General features: G+C 47.6%; 1 protein-coding gene across 2 annotated transcripts in view; it reads left to right on the forward strand.

Moving 5' to 3' along the window:
• Window positions 1–520: 520 nt before the first annotated feature.
• Window positions 521–22070, forward strand: part of PPP1R16B (protein phosphatase 1 regulatory subunit 16B) — a 122885-nt gene continuing 101335 nt past the window's right edge. For both annotated transcript variants that reach the window (XM_017859099.1, XM_017859100.1), the window contains exon 1: window positions 521–658. The gene's annotated coding sequence lies outside the window, so the exon portion shown is untranslated. The remainder of the gene's footprint in view (window positions 659–22070) is intronic.

The following is a 22070-nucleotide window of genomic DNA, read 5'->3' on the forward strand; positions in this document are numbered from 1 at the left end:
TCACCTCTCTTCTTTCCAGAAAGAGGAAATGATGCGAGTCCACGCCGCAGGCCACAGCCCCCATGTCTCGCCCCCGCCAGCTGGGCGACCTGGCCCCACAGTTCTGTCCCCAGCGCAAGGCCAGGGCCGGCCCCTGGACCTCCCGGGAAGCCTTCAGACTCAGGCCGCGCAGTACTTCAAGCTAGGAACCCTGAGTTCCTGGAATTCATTCTGTGTGACCTTGAGCAGGTTACTACTCCACTCTGGGATTCAGGATTCCCGTCTGTCAAATGGGAGCAGGGATACCGTCCTTGGCTTCCCTCTTTCCATGGTCGGGGTTGGGGTTAGGAAAACTATTTTGGAGGAGGAGGCAGCATTAGGACTATTCCGAAGCCTGGCCGCGTCCCAACCAGTTTCAACTTCCTGCAGCTCAGAAGAGGGGTCCCCACCCGAGTGCGCCGGGACCCTGTCCGGCGCTGCCTCTCAAGCCGGATGGGGTTGAGCGCGCCCACCCCAGTCCCGGGAGCTCAGGCCCCGCCTTGGGGGAGGAGCCGAGAGGCGGCGCGGAGGCTCGCGGCGGAGCAGAGCCGGCTCTGTCGCCGCTGGAGCAGCTGCGGCTGGGGGACCCACAGACACAGCCGGGGTCGGGAGCCGCCCGGGGCAGGGCTCGGGAGAGCTGGTGAGTTCCCCGGCGCCGCCTCCCTCCTTGCCCTCTGCGGCTTCGCGGGGCGGGGGATGAGGATGGGGCGGGGAGGTGGTCCCAGCCTCCGATCACCTAGCTGGGGGCCAGGGCGCTTTGGCCAAGGGACGGTAGCTTAAGATAAATGGGAGTGTGGGGATTCTGGAAAGGCGGGTACCGAGGGCGCTGGGTCCGGGAGTCGGGCCGGAGTGGGGGCGTTCTCCCCGGCCTCGCAATTCCTTGACGAGGCCAGGGGAGGGGGCTCATTGGCAGGTGTTGGCTGCCGCCGTCGTGGCCCAATCTTAGGGGGGGGAGGTGGGGTCCTTCGTCGGTTCTAGGCTCGTGGGCCGCCGTCTGCCGGGGGTGCAATGCCGGGCGGCGGGAGCCACAGCGGACAACAAACAGCCCCCTCGCGCCCACTCTCCCGGCCGGGCATGGGGTGCCGCCCCTCGCGTGGCGGGGTTTGGTCCCCGCGGGCAGCGGCAGGGCACAGAGAGCGCTCCTGCCTGGACAGGAAAGGTCCCCAAAGCAGGCGCCTCTGCCTGCAGACCCACCCCGCTTCAGGATCCAGCTGACAGCACCAGCCAGCCCGGGGAGACCCGGCGCTTGGTAGTTCCCCGGGAGGGGCGCGCCCGGCCTCTCCCAGGGCCCCGTGCGCCGGCTGCTGGGTCCCCCGCGCCGGGAGCGCTCCCCTTCGGGCGACTCCCGCTCATCGATTCCGGCCGGGAGGAGCGCCCCCGAGCGCCGAGGATGGGCTGAGACGTGCAGCGCCCCAGAGAGGTCGCCCAGAGGGGTCTCGCCAAGGTCACCCGGAGTGCCCAGACTGAGCTGCCCAGACCGCCCCGGGTGGAGAGCGGGGAGGGGCAGGCGCTCGCTGCCTGCCTCCTTCCCCCATGCAGACTCCCTTCCTCCGCTCCCCCTCCCCGGCCTGGCCTCCAGCTTCACTGGAGATGCTGATGATGCAGCTCCCAGCCCTTAGTGGATAATTGAGCCTGGGAGAGCTTTGAATCTGGCCCTCCCGAGACCCCAGGGCTGCGCCGCTGCCGCGCGCCAGGCCTGGGTCCCGGTGCTCCCGGGCACCTCAGGAGCGGAAGGAGAGGGATGTGGCTTCATCAGCGCTTCTAGGAACGGAAAACCGAGCTGCCTGCGCGCCCATGTGATTGCATTTCACATAAAGGGCCCCTGTTCTCACTGTCAGAAGCGCCCCCCAGCTCTCCGCGGCTCGGGGCACCAGGTGTCGCCTCTGAATCACCCTCTGTGGAAGACCCGGGGCCCGGAGGTACCAGGCGCCCTTTCCCGCAGGGCTCTCCCTGGAAAGGGCCTGCGGGTGGCGGCCTCAGTCCGCAGGGGTACTTCCCTGTGTACTCTGCCATTTCCTGCGGCTGGTGAAGCACCGGAGAAAAACCCTCCATCTAGGAGGCCTCCTCCAAGGCTGGTAATAAAGCTTCTTAGCTCAGCCAGCGACTAGCTGTCTACTCCTGGACAAGGTACTTGGCCTCTGGAGTCTCAACTGCCTCTAAGAAACTGGGGCTAACAGCCGCCAGGCTGTGGGGAGATGAGGGAGAGGCTAGGTGCAGCAGAGCGGGAGGATGGACACTCCTTGGCTAATACTGGCCGCCCTCGGAATTGGCTTTGAGTGGGGCGTGTCTCTCTTAGACAGGTGCAGAAGTGGAGCCCTTGTGGGTGGTTCTGCAGGGGCTGGGGGAGTTTCCACATCTTCCTCCCCAGCTCTGTCATAAAAAGCCAGCTTGCAGGAGGCCGGTGGGGGCCAGCAAATCTTTCCAGCCGGCTGCCTGCTCACAGGGCCCTTCCCACACAAATCTCCCATGCCCTTCTCTCCCACCTGTCACCCAAATCCAATCTTCCTGGCTGAGTCCCCAGGATGCTGGGGGCAAGGTGTCAACCAGGCCACCCTGGACCATCAACTCTGTACCTACTTGTCTATTGGGGTCTACCTAACAGTGTCCCCCTGTCCTGGAACCTTCCTGGCCCCAGCTGTTCCCAGCCTCTGGAATGTCTTCTTTCCTCTCTTTTGGTCTCCTACCACCGTGGCACTCATTAGTGGCTCTGTGGTTCATGTGTCAAGGGCCCCGTGCCATCTGTGCTCTCCAGATCATTCATGGCCTGGAAAGACGTGGTAGGCAAGGCCCTGTGCCCACTCAGACTTTGCTCTCTCTGGTAATTGACGGTGGAGTGGAAGTTAAATTCTAATCTGGCTGTTAAGTCATTTCAGGAGCTTGAGCCACAGGGCTAAGAGGATGCTGACGTAGGGAGGTGGTTTTTCCTTAAAGCCAGAACCTTTCTCCTTTCTGCAGAGCCCATTTGAGACCATTGGAAACTAGGCCTATGTGTGATGGCCTCACAGAATCCTCACAACCCCATGAAGTAGGCATTACTGATTCCCATTTTGCAGATGGGAAAACTGGGGCTCAGCTCCTCTCAAAACCAGCTCCATGCCCCAAGTGGAGCAACAGAGGCTGCAGCCAACCTGGTTTAGCAGAAGGCAGAAGGCACATACCTGAATTCAGGTGCTGTGTTTGGACTCTCAGGACCCCATCCCCCCAACCTTTCCCTCCCCTCTCACAACCTAACCACCACCCTTCCCGCACCCAGGACACTTGTGACATTTGTTGAACAGTAGGTCCCAACTGGCACTCTTCCAGCAGAGACCAGGAAAACCTTCACTGTCCTGAGTGCATCTTAGCAACTGGGCTTCAAGGAGGGCTTGGACAAGCCTGCCTCTTACAGAAAGCTATGTATGAAGAGTATGAAGAGTGAGGGAGCCAGAGAGGTCTAATTTTAATTAGGGATCTATACCTAAAAGCTCCGTGACCCTGTATACATGGCTTAATCTCTCTGACCCTGGTTTTCTCATTTGTAAAACAGGTATCATAGTAATGCCTACTTTGTGGGATTGTAAGGATTCCATGAGACCATTAACACATAGAAAGTGCTCAGTACTAGGGCCGGGCGTAGTGGCTCACACCTGTAATCCCAGCATTTTGGGAGGCCAAGGCGGGAGGATCACTAGATGTCAGGAGTTCGAGACCAGCCAGCCAACATGGTGAAACCCTGTCTCCACTAAAAGTACAAAAATTAGCTCAGCATGGTGGTGCATGCCTGTAGTCCTAGCTACTTGGGAGGCTGAGGCACAAGAATTGCTTGAACCCGGGAGGAGGAGGTTGCAATGAGCCAAGATCACACGACTGCCCTCCAGCCTGGGTGACAGACTGAGACTCCATCTCAAAAAAAAAAAAAAAAAAAAGAAAGAAAGAAAGTGCTCAGTACAGCATCTGGTGTGGGTAGGAATGCAGGAAATGATCATTGTCACCATCACTACTATTTCCTCCTTTGTGTTGGGCTCTCAAAGGTCCCACCTCCTCCAGTGCCAGGGTGGAGAGTGAGTTAGACCCTGTCTCTTCTGCCTGTAGCCATTAGGACAGGGAAAACCTCTCAGCCTGTCTCCTGGGGTGCGGGTGGGGGCTCTCTCCTGGGAACTTGAGTCTAGCACCAGCTTTTCCCTGGGGAGTCTGTGAGCAGCCACTTAGCCTTTCTCAGCTGATTGCCATTTTTCAGGATTCATTGATTCATTCAAAAGATGTTTATTCCATCCTGGCCCTTGTGCTCAGCAAGGGATTTCAAGATGAATGAGGCAGCTCTCAGAGTTCTCCCTCTATCGGGAGAGGCAGGCCTGGAGACAGATAATGAGGACACTGTGGGATAAAGGCTGCAGCAGTAAGAAGAGAGAGTGAAGAGCAGATCCACATGGCTCAGGCTGACCCAGCTCTGAATTCTGAAGCTGCCACCTTGTAGCTGGGTGAGGATGGACAGGGGCCTTATCTCTCAAGCAGATAAGCCACCTCCCTAAGGTGATGATGTGAGGAAAGAAGTGAGACACTGTGGGTAAAAAACCTAGCTTGGACCAGGTGTGGTGGCTCATGCCTGTAATCCCAGCACTTTGGGAGGCAGAGGTGGACAGATTGATTGACTCCAGGAGTTCGAGACCAGCCTGGGCAACATGGCAAAACCCCATCTCTACAAAAAATACAAAAATGTAGCCAAGCATGGTGGTGTGCACCTGTAGTCCCAGCTACTTGGGAGGCTGAGATGGGAGAATCACCTGAACCAGGGAAGTGGAGGCTGCTGTGAGCCATGATTGCGTGCGTCTCTGCACTCTAGCCTGGGCAACAGAGTAAGACCTTGTCTCGAAAACAAACAAACACAAAAAACAAAACCAAAAAACTTAAAAACCTACCTTGGGCTTTCTAGATAGTAATAAGTGCTCACAGCTGTTCATTGCTATTATTAGTCTATTATTGCCAATAACAGGTGGGCAAAAGTTGCTGTGGGAGCATGTTGAGCCCTTCAGTGACAGTTTTCCAGGTGGTAGGGCAGCCCTAGCAGGGAGAACAGTGTGTGCAGAGGCACCGAGGCTTAAAAGTGCTGGATGTTTTTGGAGAGCAGTGGGAGGAGTTGCTGATGGAGCAGAGTCATCAGAAAGTTTGATGGAGGCAGAAGCAAGGCCAGGGAGGTAGCAGAGGCCATCCTGCCGGGAGCCCCGAAGGATTAAACACTCACTGACCCGAAGCAGTCCCTCTGCACCTTCCTTGGAGGGTGGCTCTCTAGTGAGGGTTGTCCAAGAAACTTCAGGATTAACTTTTGCATGGGAGGAACGGCTGGCCTCAGCTCAACTGTCCATACATTCACCGTCCTTCCCTCTTCGTTCCACCCAGGAAGTACGAAGAAGAAGAGGTCCACTCCCTTTTCCTGAGATGCTTTTCCCACCTCTACACTTGTTTCTCTCTTCCTGGGACTCAGTTTCTCACTTGACAGAAGAGGGTAGAAGTGGAGGAAGCATCATGACCTGACTTACTTATTGATCATGATATAGCACCAAGTGCATTTCTGGATGCTGGTCACTGTCAAAGGTGTTTATTTGCATCACCGTTGAATTCTCATACCAATCCGTTGAAAAGAATGCACTTATCCCCCACTGCACAGAGGGAGAAACTGTGGCACAGAGGATGAGGCTATTTGCTAAAAGGCATGCAGCTTGTAAGTGACAGGAACTCATGTCTTGGGGGCATCTCAAAGTTGCCATGTGCTATCCTGCACCACCTTCTTCACACACTTTGTAAATCTAAGGCTGACTGCAGAATATCTGGCCTCTTTCGTTTTGTGTACCTTTGGGTGCTGGGCAGTAGGAATTTTGGAGATGGGTCACAGTGGGGTGTGCTCTGGGTATGTACCCTGACTTTGGGGAAATTCCTGGGTGCAGGCGCTTTTGGGGGAGGTGTTCTTGGATGTCTCAGAATCTAGAATGGCATTCCTTCGCCCACAGATGTGCCTTGATGCAAGCAATGTGCAGTTTGATTGATGTGGCAGATGGTGGCTGAGCCCCACGGTGGCCCCAGGAAGGAATGAATCTTTTAGGATGGCTGGTCAGAGCATCACATGACCACAGACCCTCCCTGTTTCAGAGGACATCCAAACACAGGCTTACGTTTCCTTTTACATGGGGGCAAAGTTTGGGGCCAGGGTTCAAATCCTGGCTTTGCCTTCCACTGGCTTTGGGGCCTAGGGAAATTTTTTCACTTCCTTGAACCTTAATTTCTTCATCTGGAAATAAAGATGAAGAAATAAGTTGCTATTTTTACCATCTTCAATAAGTTGCTAAATAGTGACTAACAAACACAATTCTGAATTGTCATAAGGATTTGTAATCATATGTAAAATGCTTGGCTTCCAAGCTGTAGATAATATTGATATAATATCCAGCAGATTTTTCTCTGCAGTACTTATCATAATTGTGATTATATGGTTAGATGTGAGCCTTACTCTCCTAGTCTTCTGTTTCATCCACTAGACCTGTGGTTATCAACTTGGGGCAGTTTGACTCTCCCTGGGGAGGATATTTGGCAATGTCTAAAGACATTTTTGGTTGTTACAACTTTGTGGGGGATAGTGGGAGAGAGGAGCTACTGACATCCAGTGAGTAGATACCACGGATGCTGCTAAATGTCCTATGGTGCACAGCACAGCCTCCCACAACAAAAAATTATCTGATCCCAAATGTCAATAGTGCTGAGGTTAAGAAAGACTACCCTGGACTATGAGCCCCATAAGGTCGGTGACTGTGTCCAATTCATTCAGCTGTGTGTCTCCAGTTGGCCAGCATGATCAGCATGATGCCCAGCACATGGGAGACAATCAATATGCATTAAAGGAATGAATGAGGACTTGGAAGGCCTTGTGTCCCCTGGAGTCCCAGGGGTTTAGCTTGTGGAACATTTGAATAGGCAGAAGAGATTTAGATGAACTTGAATGATGAACAGCCAATTGGTAATTCAGCCAAAGACATTCAGACCGAGCTGTTTTCCTTCCCAAGCAGGTGCTTGGGGGCCCAGATTATCTGAATTGTTCCTGCCATCACCACTGCATTTTACTTATGTAGATACAGGACCCATCTTTATCTGGAAAGTAGGCTGGGGCAGAGGAGCATAGGTGCTGTCAGCTGGGCCCTTGGGATTTGCCAAGCTGGGGCACAGCTGCTTGTCAGCTTCCTGTTTTGTCCCTTTCTAGTGGAATGAAGGAAACCCACTGAATGGCTATTTTCCACTGACATTTACAGCAATGTGATAGGCCTTGGATTAATGAGGTCAAGCTGCAGTGTGAAATCTGCCTGATAACTTGAAGCTTGGCCAACAGGAAGACATCGCTTGTTTTCTTTGGACTGTTTGATGTCCCTGGATGGCTTTAGGCAGGAAAGCAGGGGTCTCAATCCTGTACAAAAGAGAAGGGTGTTTTACGTCCTGGAATTACAGAGGCCAGAGATGTCTCTTTTTCAATTTATTGGGAAGGTTTATTTTAATGTGGACTTAGAAATAAATAACTTAAAGCGAAGTTTCACCTGGAGCCTTCGCCTGGCTGCTACGTGTGAGTCTGGGCTGCTGAAGGGACTGTGCTGTTTTTCTGGGTCTCTGTAGGGAGTTTGAAAGAGAAGACTGGCCCCAAAGGGTGTTTGGACAGGTTAGATGTGCCCATTGGTTAGAACTTACTTGGATAGGGAGAAGGGGTCTAGGGTGTATCCACAAACTTGCATATGGATGCCCTTTGGGTTCCTGCTAAAATGCGGAAACTGACTCAGTAGGGCTGGGTATGGAGTTTTCTGCATTTCTACCAAGCTCCCAGGGGGTGTCAAGCTGCTAGTCTGTGAACTGCACTTTGAGAAGCAAGGGTATGGGAGACCCCAAGTCTACAGGTGAGGGTTCCCTGGTGCAAACCGCTTAAGCACAAAAGCAAATGCAGCCTGTTGTGCCTGTTCACACAGCCATCTGCTGTGCTGGCTGACTTGCAGAGTCACAGATGTTCCCTGTGCCCCTTCCCTGTGTGCCCAGGCCTGGGACCAGACTTGACAAAGAGGATGCTTGAGCTCAAGAAGCAACTCAGACAGCCAGAATGTCGGCCAGAATGATGAACTTTGAGTACTTCCAAAAACACGTATCCAAGAACATGCTGTTTCTGGGTCATCTGGTCACCTGGAATTTGTGAAAAGTACAGATGCCTGGGCCCTAGCCCAGTCCACCTGTGTTAGAATTGGCCAAGGTAGGGCCCTGAAAGTCTGTATTTTTTCAAAGTGTGCCAGGTGATTCTGATTCACAGCTAGACTGATGGAAGGGAAGGTGGGAGGAAGAACTGCCAATACATGCAGGTTAATTGCTCAGCAGGACCTATGCAAGGTTGTAGAGTTGTGTATTGCTGATAGGCACAGTGGCACTCAGCTAAAAGAGAGGCTGAAATCTAGCCTGTGATCCACTTGCCAAACTCTGCACCCTGCAGGGTTGCATCTGCTTAGAGGGAAGGGCACCTTTTTCTTAATATTCGTCATGATCACTTGGTGCTCGTTATGAGCCAGGTGCTGTCTATTTAACTCCTTCAGTCCTCCTAACAACTCTAAGGGGTGACATTATTGTTATTATTATTATTTTATTTATTTTGAGACAGAGTCTCGCTCTGTCGCCCAGGTTGGAGTGCAGTGGTGTGATCTCAGCTAACTGCGACCTCCACCTCCCGCGTTCAAGTGATTCTCCTGCCTCAGTCTCCCGAGAAGCTGAGATTACAGGCACTCGCCACCACTCCCAGCTGCATTTTGTATTTTCAGTAGAGATGGGGTTTCACCGTGTTGACCAGGCTTGTCTCGAAATCCTGACCCCAGGTGATCCGCCTGCCTCGGCCTCCCAAGGTGTTGGGATTACAGGCATGAGCCACTGCATCTGGCCAGGGATGACTTTCTTGCTACTCTGATTTTGCTGCTTGGGAAAGTGAAGCACAGGTTCAATGACTTACTCAAGGTCACACAGCCAGTAAATGGCAAAGTCAAGATTCGAATTCAGGCTTCAAAGTCATTACACTCTCTGGCCCTTTCTTTGCATAAAAATGCTGTCTTCTCTTTATGGAGCTGTCCCTACTCCCTACTCGGAGGGAGTGCTTTTTCTTGTCCTTCCCTCAGAGGGGGGAAGGCTAGCAATGACCTTGGCTGGCTTTAGAGTCAGGTACAGGTTTGATTCCTACCTCCAGCACTGACTGCAACCTTGAGTACATTACATGCATATATTTGCTGAGTCACAATTTCCCCATGTGTAAAACAGGAATAATATAATATAAATTGATATGATTAGGCATTTAGCCTCTGCTTGACAGGTAGGAGGTTCCTGATACATGCCAACTATTCTTATGGCGTTATTATCATTAGAGTTAGTCCCTAGGAGTATTCAGGGGCTAGGGAAATAGGTGAGCAGAGCACTGTGTCATTATGTCCCCAGGAGCTCGGTCATTCGTTTTGTTCACTAGGTTACTTATGGCCATTACTTATCTGGGCATTCCTAGTCTCTGCTTCTTGGCCCTGGAGTCTGTGCCAGCCTGGTGAGTTCTCAGAATGTCGTAGTTCAGACTCTTATTCAGAACTGGCTTTATTTCCTCGCATCCAAGAACAAGTAAAAGGTACACATTTTGACACTTATTCTCTTTAGGGTTCTTAGCCCTTTTTGGTGATTTTCTCTGTCTCTGGTTTTCTTTCTGGAACTGTTGCTGTCATTGGCTATCCCATGGACTGGACAGAGAGGAAATGTTGTCTTATAAATATTGCCTATTACCTTATAAAAATATAGCAAAGATTTTCACCAAAATGTCATTCACATTTTTTCTTTTATATGTAACTTAAGCTTTTGTTTTCCTATTGCTGTATGTCATGCTTTTTAATTACACAAAATATAGAAGTGTATCATAAGTAAATTTTCCCCATCTTCCCAGCCACTTATCCCTTTTCCCCAGAATAAATCTATGAATGTTTTATGTATCTTTCCATAAATTTCATATGCATATGCAAACCCATATTTATTTACATGTTTATGCATTTTTCTTTTTAACACAACTACACAAAACTCTTCTGAGATCTTCTTTTTCTGCTAATTTATCTGAGCACATGCCAACACACAGATATACCTGGATCTTTAAGGCTATCTGATAGTCCAGTGATAATGTACCATCATTTAATTGCTAGTTTCTTGATGATGGCTAAGATAGTTTCCAGTTTTTTCCTCCTACAAACGTATAATGTTGCAACATCCTTGTCTGAGCAGTGTATATATCTTTGTGTACTCTATACATCGATGATTTTATTCATAAGGAAAATTCCTGGCAGTTTCAATTATGATAGACATTGCTAAACTGTTCTCCAAAGAAGCTGAACCAATTTCTGTTTCCTCAACAGTGTGTGTTTCCCCCATCTATTCTCCAGCACTGAGGATTAAGTAACTTTCATTTTTGTCAGCCTGATAGATATAAAACAGAACGTTTCTGCAGCAGGTTCTGCAGTAATTTTTAGATTTTATGACCTTTTGGATTATGCCTACATAATGACGATCAAATATTCAGAAACTACATTGTACCTGGCCTTATGCTTGGAATTGGATACAAAATTAAATGAAACCAGCCTTTGCCCTCAGGCTGATCCCATCTCCTGGAGTTGGCAGACACATGAACAAATAAAATGAGAGCAAAACAGTATGGTTCACCTTGTGCTAGATAAATGCATAAGCTTAACTAACTTTTGTTTGATAAACTCTATATTCATGAATATCACAAATGAATTCATAAAATACCATATGCACTATGTCCCAGGGTGTGAGGAGGTTTGAAATTCTCAAAAGAAAACAACTTGATTAGAAGAAAAAAAAAATAATGGAGCTTATCCTTATTAGGGCAGCAGAAGAAGTGGGAAGTTAGGAAGGGGTGAGTAATTTTAAAATAGTCTCTTTGGTAGTTTCCATATTTACAAATAGGGTTTGTTTGAAGGTGCCTGTGGGGAAACCCAGCTGAGTTCGCAGCTGGCACTGATTACCGATCACTCAAACCTGGGCAGATCTGTATGTTGGTCCAGATAGAGTGCGAGCAAGGGAACAGGAGGCTGGCTTTAAAAATCAGCAACCTTGAAGCTCATAGAGGTTGGATGTGGGTGGCATAAATAGGTTGTTTACCACAGGGGTTACAAGCAGGTGTGCTCTGAACAGGCCTGTGGTAGAGTGGATCCACAGAATGGTTTTCAATCAATGAGTGAACATTAAACATCTGTCTATGTCTTGTAAAGGGGCCTCCTTCTGAAAAAGAACAGGCCCATGTAGAAAGGGGTATGACCATCTAGTCGACCCACCTGGGGGGAACCAAGCCTTAGCTAGATACATTTTCTTTGGGCCCACCTGTCCTAGATAGCTCTTCATTCACTTGAGACATCTTAAAAGCAACACAACACAAGGAGCAGTTGAGAAAATCAACTGAATCAGTGCTGTGGAATGAACCTAACCGCTGTTTTATAACAAATCCCCTCAGCAGGGATAGATAGAGCCAACTGCAAAGCATGCAGAGTTGAAAAGAGACTGTGAAGACCAGAACAATCTTAGTCCACCCTCTCACAGGAGGCAAAGCACAGGGGCCAGCCGAGGTATGTCCTGGTTCTGGTCCCGAGGTCCACCCTCCTCGCCCATTAGCCAGGTCTGTTTTGCCCAGTTTGATTTTACAGCTCTTGTTCTAAGTGAAAGGACCACTCTCTCATGGCAGAACAGAAATTCTTCGTGAATTTTCAGTCTCTTGGCCAGCCTGCTGTCCACCCTCTCCCATTTATTGAATACCTACCATGTGCTGGGTGGCACTATGATAGGATGTAAAGGTGAACAATACATATCTCTTGTCTTCTGAGAGCATCCAGTCCAATGGAAGAGGCAGATCTGAAACCAGCAATTACCAGAGTGCTGAGCGCCACAGAAGAGATACGGTCAAATGCCTTGGGACTAGAGAGGGGAACGAAGCCCATTTGGCACAGGAGAGATAAAGAACAATTCAGAGGCAATATTAAGACATTGAGGCTGGGTGCGGTGGCTCATGGCTATAATCCCAGCACTTTGGGAGGCTGAGGTGGGTGGATCACCTTAGGTCAGGAGTTCAAGACCGGCCTGGCCAACATGGTGAAACTGTCTCTACTAAAAATACAAAAAAATTAGCCAGGCATGGTTGTGTGTGCCTGTAATCCCAGTTACTCAGGAGGCTGAGGCAAGAGAATCACTTGAACCTGGGAGCCGGAAGCTGTAGTGAGCTGAGATCACACCACTGCACTCCAGCCTGGGTGACAAGATCGAAACTCCATCTCAAGAAAAAAAAAGACATTGAGACAATATTGTCTAAATGAGACAAGGCAAGTGCTGAACACGGTGCCTGGAAAGCCCTTAAGAGATGATAGCTATTGTCATTTTAGCACTTGAGCTACCTCTCAAAGAACAAGAGGAGTGTGCCAGGTGGAGAGAAAGAAGGGTACTGCCACTCATAAAACAGCGTGTGTGTGCCGGGCGTAGTGACTCATGCCTGTAATCCCAGCACTTTGGGAGGCCAAGGTGGGTGGATCACAAGGTCAGGAGATCGAGACCATCCTGGCTAACACAGTGAAACCCCGTCTCTACTAAAATACAAAAAATTAGCCGGGTGTGGTGGCGGGCGCCTGTAGTCCCAGCTACTTGGGAGGCTGAGGCAGGAGAAAGGCATGAACCTGGGAGGCGGAGCGTGCAGTGAGCTGAGATCGTGCCACTGCACTCCAGCCTGGACGACAGAGTGAGACTCCGTTTCAAACAAAGCAAAACAAAACAAAAAACAGTGTGTGTGAAGGCGAGGAGGTGAGTGTGGTGTAGTGAAAATTGCATGGACTTTGTAGCAGATACATCTTGGTTCAAATCCTAGCCCTGCCACTTCCTGGTTGTGACTTCAGGCATGTCAAGAGGAGCCTCCTTTTACTAATAAATCCAGTGGGGGTAATGACACCTGTTTCTAAGACTCATTGCGTGGATTAAAGTCAATTTATGCATAGTACCTGGCACACAGTAGAGTCTCAGCAAATGGTGAGTACCATTGGGGAGGAGTGAATCCATCAGTCCTGTTGGGTGCAGCTGGAAAATTAGGTATTTAGTGAGTTGGGGGTGGGGAGGGAAGTTAGGCTGGCCAGAGAGAAAGCTAAAATGTCAAGCAAGGTCCAGATATTGGATGGTTTAGGCTGAGAGCTTGAAACTGGACAGCATAGGCAGTGGGAGCCATCAAGATGCTTCCCTCCAAAGGAAATACAGGATCAAACTTGGCTTAAGAGTGAAAACTCCACCAATGATGTAGATGGTGGGTTGGAAGGTAAGCGGTGGAGGCAAGGAAACCACTTTGGGAACTGCTGCATTCAATATTCTTGTCTTCACCTCACAGCTCAGATTACCATAGCAAAGGCTCTGTTAACTCCTGCAGTCAAGTGCTGTCTGGACAGGGAATTTAGGGCATTAGTCAAGTGTGTAGGCTTCACTGATTGTTCCCCCCCTTTTTTTTTGAGACAAGATCTCACTCTGTTGCCCAGGCTAGAGTGCAGTGATCTGCGGTCGTGCAGTGGTGCAATCACAGTTCACTGCAGCCTCTACCTCCTGGGCTCAGGCAATCCTCCCACCTCAGCCTTCTGAGTTGCTGGGACTACAGGTGGGAGCCAACACACCCAGCTAATTTTTTTAATGTTTTGTAGAGATGAAGTCTCACTGTATTGTCTAGACTACTCTCAAACTCCTGGGCTCAAGCCATCCTTCCGTCTTGGCCTCCCAAAGTGCTGGGATTCAGGCATGAACCACTGTACCTGACCCCTTGTAATTCTTGGAAGAAAAAGGAAAAAATAAAAAAAAAGCATGGGTTTCAGTGTCAAAGCCACTCTGGATTTGAATCCCAGCCCTATTGCTTACTAGACATTGGGCAATTACTTAACCCCACTGAGCTTAGTGTGCCCTTCTATAAAATAGGGATTAATAGTACCTTTCTCATAGGCTTGCTGTGAAGATTACATGAGATAGTATGAGTAGCTAAAACATATAGCTTAGCTCCAGGAATGCAGTGACTGTTCAATAACAGTTGATAATTGTAATGAAATGTATTACTAGCTGGGCGTGGTAGTAGCTATAATCCCAGCTGCTTAGGAGGCTGAGGCGGGAGGATTGATTGAACCCAGGAGTTTGAGATCAGCCTGGGCAGCACACTGAGACCCTATCTCAAAAAAGATAAAATAAAATAAAAATAAATATATTACGTATATGACTATAAAAGGCTTTTTTTCACGTAACTCCTATTAACATCCTCTGGTGCTACTAGTGTTCTACCAAAAACATCCTGCCTTTAGCCTTTCTGGAGAAGCAGCAGCACTTTCTGCTCCAAGAAATAGTAAGGAGAGTTGCCAGGTTCTGATACAGTGGTTCTTGGGTGCACATGAGACCCACCTGGGGAGCTTTTAAAAATGTCAATTTCTGGCTGCATTCCAGACCAATTAAACTAGAATCTGAAGAGGTGGGACCCAGACAGCAGTATTAAAAAAAAAAATTGTGATGATTTCTTAAGGAAAACAAATACACGAAAGTTCACAAATCTTAAATGAATCAATTTTTCACAAACTGTATCTGTCTAACCCATATCCTGCTTGGGGCGCTAACAGCACTCCAGAAGCCCCCTCCCCCACCCTGTATGTCCCTTTCTAGTCACTCCCCACACTCTGAAACCGCATAGATTAGTTTTGCCTGTTGTTGAATTTTACATAAATGCAATCATATAGCATGCAGTTTTGTGTGTCTGGGTTATTTTGGTTAACATTGTTTGTGAGAGTCATCCATATTGTTGAGTGTAATTGTATATTGTTCATTCTCATTGCTGTACAATGTTCTATTGTGTGAACAAACCATATTTTTTTCTCCAAACTACTGCTGGGGACATTTTGGGTTGTTTATAGTTTGCATCTATTAGAAATAGTGCAATTAACATTCTTGTGAATGCCTTTTAGTGAATGTATATAGAAATTTCTGACCAGGTGCGGTGGCTCATGCCTGTAATTCCAGCACTTTGGGAGGCCTAGGCAGGCAGATTACCTCAGGTCGGGAGTTCAAGACCAGCCTGACCAACATGGAGAAACCCCATCTCTACTAAAAATACAAAATTAGCCAGGCGTGGTGGCATATGGCTGTAATCCCAGCTCCTCAGGAGGCTGAGGCAGGAGAACTGCTTGAACCCGGGAGGCGGAGGATGTGGTGAGCCAAGATTGCGCCATTGCACTCCTCTAGCCTGGGCAACAAGAGTGAAACTTCGTCTCAAAAGAAAAGAAATTTCTGCTGGGTGTATTCCTAGGAATTCAATTGTTGGATTATAGGACATGCCCGTGTTTAATTTTACAAGACACTGCTGAACAGCTTTAAAAAGTGGTTGTACTAATTTATATTCCCACTCAGTGTGTAAGAATTTTTGCCAACAGTTGGCATTTTCTGTCTCAAAAAAAATTTGGCCATTCTGATAGATTTGTAGTGGCCTTTCTCTGTGATCTTCATGTATATTCCCAGCATCTCCAAGTGATTCCAATGCCAAGTTTGAGAACCTCTTTCCTAATAGATTTTGCAAAAGCAGAGTAGAACTGGGGAAAGAGATGTTGTAATGGTGAGTGCCTCCCCATGGACTTCCTGTGATGTCCCAGAGTTTTTGGTAGAACTGACCTGGCTCTCAGCCGGTGGAGGGAGAATATTCACATGTATCAAACCTGACAGACTGCCTCTCATTCCTATGTGCTTTATTTGGAGCAAATGGCTCCACCAGAAGTGATCTGGAAGCTAAGGGGGAAGCACTACGAAGCTCTGGAAAGATGCTGCAGCAGGACTTTAATCTCTTTTTAAAATTTAAGACCTGAATGAGAAGGGAAGATATGAGAAGTGACTAGTGGGCTATATAGACACTGTCAGAGAAGAAAATCTGGTCTTTGTGACATATTTTTGTGCCCCAAAGGCTGCCTGGAACCTGGCACTTGGAAGGTGCTTAAAAATGGTCATTGAAATAAATATATTAGAACTTTGTAACTGTCCCTAGTGAGAGACACCTACCAAAGAGTTGCAGAGGAAGGTATTGGTGAGAATTTAGTGGAATTGATGCTTTGGGTTCTTTTCTTTGTAATTTCGATGTTGCTGCTGAGATTTCCTATCTGTTCGTTTATTATAAGCATAATTTCCTTTACATTCTTGAGCAAAGTAATAACTGCTTTAAAGATCTTTATTATTTCCAACACCTGGGTCACCTTGAGATTGGTCTCCATTGATTGCCTTTTCTCTTGAATTTGAGTCACATTTTCCCATTTGTTTGTTTTTAATTTGCCTAGTAATTTTGGATTACACCCTAAATGTTGTGAATGAGACCTGAAGAGACTCAGAATTCTTTCCTATTCCTCAGCCTCAGAAATTATTAATATATATTATGATATTTTATTTTTTATATAGTCATATGAGTTTTTATATTTTTTATAGTATTCAAAAGAAAAATCCAATAGAAATGGTTTTATTTTATATATATTACTTAAAAATATTTATTGTGTATGATGTGAGTGTATGGTATATGTATATAGTAGTTCTAGATTGTCAATTATTTCGACCAAACTCAAACTCTGAAGTGACAGTGCTTCTTGTGGGGTAGAGCACCATCCGTGAACCTTTCTTCTGCTCGTCTTTTTCTTTTTTACTTTTAGTTCGATACGACTTGTATGGGCACTGTTTATACTCAGAATTTGGGGCTACTGTTCTGTGATTCTTTTCTGGGATATTTCTCCTTATTTTCCAGCTGTGGTTACCTGAACTCTGTCTTTAAACTCCTCAAATAGTAAGACAGTGGTTTTGGCTTTCTTTTCTTTTTTTTTTTTGAGACGGAGTCTCGCTCTGTCGCCCAGGCTGGAGTGCAGTGGCCGGATCTCAGCTCACTGCAAGCTCCACCTCCGGGGTTTACACCATTCTCCTGCCTCAGCCTCCCGAGTAGCTGGGACTACAGGCGCCCGCCACCTCGCCCGGCTAGTTTTTTTTGTATTTTTTTTTTAGTAGAGACGGGGTTTCACCGTGTTAGCCAGGATGGTCTCGATCTCCTGACCTCGTGATCCGCCCGTCTCGGCCTCCCAAAGTGCTGGGATTACAGGCTCGAGCCACCGCACCCGGCTGGTTTTGGCTTTCTATCCAAGTTTTAGCTAGTAAGTGCAGCATTGCCTGGGGGCTTCCCACAAGTAAAAGCTATAAAACACGAAAGTCATCTAGTGCCATTTCCTTTTTTTCTTTTCTTTTCTTTTTTTTTTTTTTGAGACGGAGTCTCACTCTGTCGCCCAGGCTGGAGTGCAGTGGCGCTATGTTGGCTCACTGCAAGCTCCGCCTCCGGGGTTCACACCATTCTCCTGTCTCAGCCTTCCGAGTAGCTGGGACTATAGGCGCCCGCCACGGCACTCAGCTAATGTTTTGTATTTTTAGTAGAGACGGGGTTTCACCATGTTAGCCAGGATGGTCTTGATGTTCTGACCTCGTGATCCGCCTGCCTTGGCCTCCCAAAGTGCTGGGGTCACAGGCGTGAGCCACTGGGCCTGGCCGTGCCATTTCTTTCTTTCAGGTGTTGCCTCCTCTCCAGTTTCCACTTGCTTGTAGTTGAACACATTTAGTACCTTCCAATCTTTTTTTTTTTTTCTTGTCTAGAGTTCATAATAGTTTTGTGTGGGACGTTTGGTCCAGAAAGAGCTACTTTGCCCTTACTAAAAGCAGGACCTCTCAATAGCTTTGTTCATTAAGGGATACTTAGAGCCACCTCACTTTATTGCCTACCTCATATAGATGGCAATAAATATTTGTTCATTGGCTAAATAAATAGGCTTTAAATTAAAAATGGAAGTGAATTCACAGAGAAAATTGCCAGAAGAAAATCCTGAAACTAGTAGTTACTCATTGTTGGCATCAAGTATGAAACAGGGTGTTCAGGAATTTGCTGAGTAGAAGGATGGGTGTGGTCGTAGAGCTCCAGGCATTTGAGTGTAGACCAAAGCAGTTAACAAAGTGAACCTGAGATTTTAACATGAGGAGATAAATTCAATCGTGTTAGCAACACCACTTTCGTGGGATGAAACTATGGCTTATAGAGAAGTTACCATGTTCAAAGGAAATACAACTGGTGAGAGGGAAGCGGCGGTATACTTGGAGTTCTGTGTACCCAAGAGGAGGGAATCAAAGTGGAGGAACTTTGGCTGGAGATCAAAGAGGGGAGGAACAGAAGCAATGCTCTAAAGGCAGAATACTACAGCCTGCTTCTCTGCATGGTGACCTGGAAGGTCATAGATCCAGTACTGAGACTTCAAAACCTGCTTGTTAGATGGAAACTTCACTTACCAAAATGTAGAGCAACTGGAAACTTTCTGTTTTATTCTATTAGCAGTTTCATCTCTCAGACAGGAGAGGAGAGAGGCCAGTTGCTGTTATAAATCTGGTTTGGGAGTTACCGGGTGAAGTGAAAGAGAGAAAGTGCTCACTGAGGCTGGTCATGGTGGCTCACACCTGTAATCCCAGCACTTTGGGAGGCTGAGGTTGGCGGATCACTTGAGGTCAGGAGTTTGAGACCAGCCTGGCCAACATGGTGAAACCCTGTCTCTGCTAAAAATACAAAAGTTAGCCGGGCGGGGTGGCACTTGCCTGTAGTCCCAGCCACTCAAGAGGCTGAGGCAGGAGAATCACTTGAACCTGGGAAGTTGAGGTTGCAGTGAGCCGCCGAGATAGTGCCATTGCACTCCAGCCTGGGTGACAGAGGCTTTGTCTCAAAAAAAAAAAAAACAAACAAAAAAACAAAACAAAACAAAACAAAACAAAAAAACAGACAAAAATGCTCACTGAAAAAAGGAGCACCCATAGGGGGTTGAGTGTATGGGGGTTTGGAAGGCAGATTTTATGAAATTTAGGATGAGATATATTTCCTGCCCAAGCCTCCAAAAGTGATGACAGCTCCAACAGTAAGGGAAGTTATGACTTTAATCAGTTATCCTTACTCTGCATAGATTTCATTTATTTTCCTTCAAGGACTTCTCTTACAGTCATGCCTCTGTGGCTCATCTTTCCTGTCCGACATTTTTTTCTTCTATTTTTAAGCAGGGAGGATATTAAAAATACTTAACTAATGGCATAGAGACTGACCAATCAAAACAGATGCCAGACTAATCAGAAGAGATGCCAACCACACACATCTGGAACATCAGCCCTAGTTACGAGTTCCCTAACCTCTCTGAGTCCCAGTTTTCTCCTCTCTGAAATGGTAACAATATCTACATTGCAGAGTTGGTGCAGTGATTCCCAGAAAGGTTACATGCAAAGAACTTGGCTGGTGGAAGGTATGCTGGGCACAGAAGCTGCCATGATTACCTGGCGTTCTTTGTTTCTAGGTTCATTTCATGTATCTAGTTTATAGGTTCTGCAATGTTAGCCTTTAATTTCATGAAGCATATGTTTTACTCTATACTGACTTCAGCAAGTATTTGTTCTATTACCAATTGGTCTGTCTGGTTTGTTGGCCAAAATGTCCCCATCTCCCTGGTCATAAATACTGTGGGTTTTCTGAAATCTTCTTGCAATTCATGAGAAAGATCTATTAAAGCACTTATGGTTCCTTTAGAGAGTTTCCCAGTTCCTTCTTCTCCTGCTTTTTATGGGTATAGGCTTTGGAGTTAGGCAGACGTCAGTTCGAATGTCAGTTCCATCCTCCACTTAATTGGAATCTGCTCTCTGTGTTGCCCTCTGTCTTCCTCTTCTCATTCTTTTGTCCTCCAGGGTAGAACTTTTTCCTTCAGGTTCAATTCTATGCTTTTAATCGTCCCTGTTTCCTTGGAATTATTCTCTGAACTTCAGTGAACAAATTATATGAAAAGTTTTTAAAATTTCCCATCCCAGGCTGGGTACGGTGGCTCACGCCTATAATCCCAGCACTTTGGGAAGCAAAGATGGAGAGAATCAGTGGAAGTCAGGAGTTCAAGATCAGCCTGGCCAACATGGTGAAACTCTGTCTTTGCTACAAATACAAAAATTAGCTGGGCATGGTGGTGCATGCCTGTAATCTCAACTACTCAGGAGGCTGAAGCAGGAGAATTACTTAAACCCAGGAGGCGGAGATTGCAGTGAGTTGAGATCATACCAACACTCTCCAGCCTGGGCAACAGAGTTAGACTCTATATCCAAAAAAAAAAAAAAAAAAAAAACTATCCCAACTACTTCCTAATTGGCTAAGAACATCCCTAGCTAAAGGGGAAGAGATAGCTTGTTAGGGATATTTGAGGTTTCTGAAATGGGGAGAGTGGTCTTATTAGGCAGCAAACTATGTTCCCCTTCCTCTCTCATGCTGGTAATGATGTGGAGCCCAAGATGCTTGGAATGGACAAGACAGTGATCCCCAGATCTGGATGAGGAAGGGTGTCAGCTGGCGACAGTGCCTTGGTCCTTCTCCATTCCTGAATGGACTCTATCCAATTACCAACAGCATGCTATCTCCCCACATTGCAGGGCCAGGCTTGGGAGGGGGAAGTAGGAACTAGAAACAACTGTAAAAGAGCTGCAAGTTATTTAGAAGATCTTCCTGGTAAAATGCAACAGGATGTCAGAAAATCCATGGTATTAGTGATCAGGGAGATAAGGGGACATTTTGGTTAACAAAGCAGACAGACCAATTTGCAATAGAACAAATACTTGCTAACATCCATATGGAGTAAAACAGGGGCTGCCGTCGTCTGCTTGAGTTCCTAGAGTCTGGATCTAGTCACCTTAACAGGGTACAGTTCTTCCTTTGCCCCCTAGGGTGGGTTATTGGGAAAATTCCGATGTGAACCTGAGATTTTCTTGATGCTTATGTACTGATGCCACAGTGAGTTTTTGCTGTTGTTTGGATGATATCCTCAGATTTAAGGGGCCTTTCCACTCGTATCTGATAACTTTCTAGATCCTCGGCTTCCCAAAGTGCTAGGATTACAGGCATAAACCACCATGCCCAGCCAAGGATTTTAATCAGTGGATACAGAGGCAACTATTGGATGCCAAGTTCTGAGGCAGCATGACGTAGAACAGAATTGCGTACTCAGTATGCAGGCAGCTACTTCCCATCTCTTCAGCCGTGGCTAATTAATCACAACACACATTCTTCCCGTTATCACACATGGCTTCGTAATCCCTCTCCTCACAGTGCACCAAGTAGCCACCACCAACCTAAGTGGTGGCACAACAGAGGAAAGTTTTGTCATGAGTGTCATGCTGGGAGAGAAAGGCAGGGATTAGAGGCCACCCCCAGCCTACCTGATGTGAAGGGCCATCCCCTGTTTAATACCTGTGTAACCCAGGAGTGTGTTCCGTAGCCACAGGTGGTCTCCTTTGGAAAATGATCCCTCCAGCTGCAAAAGGAGTTTTTATCTCCCTGTGAAGGGAGGGGGTGGACCACACTCCCTCAAGCCTGGAGAAACTGTTTGTAATTTGACTCCCGTTTCCCCAAGCTTAGCTATTACATAAGCTTCTTTAGAAGACAGGCTGTTTGGTTTAGCACCGTGCCTGTGACTGACTAATGTGTTTGTAGACATCATATCAGCTTTGTGAGTGCCCCTGTCCTTGGCACCCTTGTTCCTGTCCCCTACGGCCTTCTCCACACTGCTGTACTTACCCGCAAGTGTGTGGGCTTCCCTGGGTTCAAGATCTTGCGGGGAAGCTCAGCATGGAAGACCGGTGTGTTCATGGGTTTTCCTTTACCTGTTTGAGCTGTGGCCTCCTTTGAAGTTTTCTTGGGGCTGAGCCTGAGAGAGTGGCTTCACCCTGACAGGCAGAACCAATCCAAATCATCAATCAGTGTTTGCTTAAAATGGGCCTTGCAAGTTGTGTAGCCTGGTGGTTACCAAATGCTGGGTGCAGATACGCATGATAGATTGCTTAGTCCCAATACGATGCCGTCCCCTGCAGGCCAGGATTGGGGCTCATGGGCCTTCACGGGGCCAGTTCCATCTACCACCCAACATAGACCTCTA

Source organism: Rhinopithecus bieti, unplaced genomic scaffold (assembly GCF_001698545.2).
Source record: "Rhinopithecus bieti isolate Rb0 unplaced genomic scaffold, ASM169854v2 scaffold_38981, whole genome shotgun sequence".
Lineage (NCBI taxonomy): Eukaryota > Metazoa > Chordata > Mammalia > Primates > Cercopithecidae > Rhinopithecus > Rhinopithecus bieti.